At 48.1% G+C, this 3,333-nt stretch overlaps 1 pseudogene; it reads left to right on the top strand.

Annotated features, from left to right (window-relative positions):
• Window positions 1-1,122: 1,122 nt before the first annotated feature.
• LOC107134791 lies at window positions 1,123-2,267 on the top strand (annotated as a pseudogene).
• The last annotated feature ends 1,066 nt before the right edge of the window (window positions 2,268-3,333 follow it).

Genomic DNA, 3,333 nt, shown 5'->3' on the forward strand with positions numbered 1-3,333 from the left:
TATCACTCTTCATGTTTTGTTTCTCCTAGAGGTGTTGAGCACAGCAACCGTTGGTTGCTATTGATTTCCAAACACCCAGTTCTTTTTCATCAGTCCAGGGGCCTGAGGCTGCATGCTTGCAGGGTTGTTTTGTTGTCTGTTGATTATTTCTACTGAGTGCAGGAGCACAGGATGTGGGTTCAGGGTTGTCACACTGCTTTTGGCCACTGGACACCCACTTCCTCCTAAGGGCCTTCTTTAATGTGGCATAGAGCTTTGTAATTGTCTGAAAGTGTGGAACCTGTGATGGTGTGTTTCTGTAAGTGGTGTGTGGCGCAGAAGCCTCCCTCCTGACTGTTGTAAATTGCTGGGATACCATTCCTGTGACTGTAAAATAGAGTCATTTGGCCTTCCTGTGTCTGACTTCCCGTTTCCCATGGTTGTTAATCACCAGTGCAGGCTCCCCTCTGCTGGGTCTTCCCTGGAGTGGTGCAATCAAGCACCTGGTGATTGCCTACAACCATGGGGCCCATGGGTCATCTGTGGTACTGACCCTATACCTAGGCTGATCTAGATTACTGGGATACTGACCCTCTGACTGGGATAGAGAGACACTTGGCCCAAGAGAGCTCTTAATGCCTGTGAGTATGAAGAGTGAGCTCTGTTCCCCTCTGCTGACTGGGTAAAAGAGTCAGTTGGACAGCCTGCCCCTGGTCTCTTACTGTTCAAATTTTGAATTGCTGCACTGGTTCCTTCTTCTGGGATATCCTTGATACTGTGCTATCCAAGCACCTTGAATCCTTCTACATCCATGAGGCCTACAGATAAAGCTGTCTCTGGCCTCCCTGTACTACAGAAGCCTCAGTTCTGGTGGGTACAGCCCATTGGGTTTTACTCATCACCAATGATGGGGTGGGGTGTCAGTTGGCCCATCTTTGTCTGAGCTCCCACAGAGGCTGTGTTGAGTGCTGGGTCAGAGTTAGCACTCCCTGAGAGTAATTAGCTCTTAGTCAGCTCCACTGCACTCTTTTGGTCCATGGTGAGGGAAAGGGGGTTTCAGTAACTTTCTGTTAGCAGTGATTCCTCTACAGGTAACTTCTAGACAGATTATTGGGATAACCCATTTCAGAGGTATTTCCACAGGTATGGATGCCTGTTGTGGGTACAGGGGTGCAAAGGGTGGTTTCGGGTTCGTGTGCCGCCCACAGCCTCCTCATCACCACGGAAGGGAAACTGTGGAACTGGGTTCGAAATGAGAAGGGGCAGCTGGGCCATGGTGACACCAAGCGAGTGGAAGCCCCCAGACTCATCGAGTCCCTCAGCCACGAGGCCATCGTATGGGCTGCATGTGGGCGCAACCACACCCTGGCCTTGACGGAAATGGGCTCCGTGTTTGCTTTTGGAACAAAATGGGACAGCTGGGGCTTGGCAACCAGACAGATGCCGTCCCTAGCCCTGCGCAGAAAATGTACAGCGGCCAGCCAATTACCAAAATGGCCTGTGGGGCTGAATTCAGTAAGATAATGGACTGCAAAGGAAACCTCTATTCCTTTGGATGCCCTGAGTACCGCCAGCTGGGACACAACTTGGACGGGAAGTTCATTGCCCTGGCTCAGCGGATAGAGTACGACTGTGAGCTGGTGCCCTGGAGGGTGGCCATCTTCATTGAGAAGACGAAAGATGGGCAGATCTTGCCTGTCCCAAACGTGGTGGCGTGTGACGTGGCCTGTGGCGCCAACCACACGCTGGTTTTGGACTCCCAGAAGCGTGTCTTCATCTGGGGCTTCGGTGGCTATGGCCAGCTGGGCCACGCAGAGCAGAAGGAGGAGATGGTGCCGCGCCTGGTGAAGCTCCTCGACTTCCCTGGGTGAGGGGCCTCCCAGATCTTCGCTGGCTACACCTGCTCCTTTGCTGTCAGCAAAGTGGGTGGCCTGTTTTTCTGGGGGGCCACCAACACCTCCCGTGAGTCCACCATGTACCCGAAAGCAGTGCAGGATCCCTGTGGCTGGAGGATCCGGAGCCTGGCGTGTGGGAAGAGTAGCATCTTCGTGGCAGCGGACGAGAGCACCATCAGCTGGGGCCAGTCGCCGACTTTCGGGGAACTGGGCTACGGGGACCATAAGCCCAAGTCTTCTACTGCGGCCCAAGAGGTGAGGACTCTGGACCGCATCTTCTCAGAACAGGTGGCCATGGGCTACTCACACTCCCTGGTGATCGCACCGGAGGAGAGCAAGACCGAGAAGGAGAAGCTGAAGCCGCCCCCAGAGTACAACCCGCGCACGCTCTGAGGCGCCGCGGCCCGCAGCAGCGGTCACTCCACCTGCACCGGGACAGGAAGTCGGACTAGGAATCAAAAGCAAAGTTGACCGAAGGTGCATTTTTGTTAGACTCCCCGAGGTTCCGTTTTCTACGAGATTCAACGTTAACTACCTGTTTGCTTTCCAAGGTGTTTTTTTTTTCTCCTTTTGATGTTTAATTTTTAGTTAAAAGATTTGCTCATAAAAAAGATGGTTTTCAGTCCACAGTTTGTTCTAAGCTACTTGATCCCTTTCACGTCTTTGTTATTTCTGTCACATTTTAATTCATCCTGCTTTTCTTTCCAGCTGTTGTTAAGGAAATAAACACATGTGTTTTTCCTCTCCCTTTCTCTTCTTGTTACCCCTTCCCCCAACTCCACCCTGGTCAGGGTTATGGATCAAGGAATTTTGTCCTTATTTTCTTTTCCAGCAACAAAACACCAGTCCCTCCAACTGTCAAACTATTCAATATTGAGTTTCAGAATATTTACACTGTCTCCTGGTCATTTGTTCTTTCCCTGCTTTCACTCAGGGCTATGGAGTGTTCAGGGTTGCAGCCTAGCTCTGATCTTCCAACTTTGCTCCTCCAAAGTTCTATCTCTATTTGAAGATACCTTTAAATGTATATTATGGGCATGAAATTGTATCTCATTATTACTGCAATTTGCATTTAATTCATTATGAGTTGGACTCAGCGTCTTTTCATGTGGTTTATTGTACAACTCATTTTCTTTTTTTTAAATGTTCTTAACTTTTATTTTCTGAATTCCTTTTTTATTATTCATCTCATTTTCTTCATTAATTATCTGCTCATATACTTTTTTATTCCATTGGACTATTGTCTCTTTTCTAAAAGATTTGTAGGTTGTTTGTTATATACAATGCAAATATATTCTGATCTTTAGCCTGTTTTCTCACTTTACTTATGAAATATTTGTGTCCTATTACATGGTGCTCACCTATGTGCATTTACTATTAATTCACTTGTTTTATGGTGTGAGTCTTTTTTTTTTAATTTTTTATTGTTGGTTGTTCAAAACGTTACATAGTTCTTGAT

This window comes from Marmota marmota, unplaced genomic scaffold, assembly GCF_001458135.2.
Source record: "Marmota marmota marmota unplaced genomic scaffold, marMar, whole genome shotgun sequence".
Classification (NCBI taxonomy): domain Eukaryota; kingdom Metazoa; phylum Chordata; class Mammalia; order Rodentia; family Sciuridae; genus Marmota; species Marmota marmota.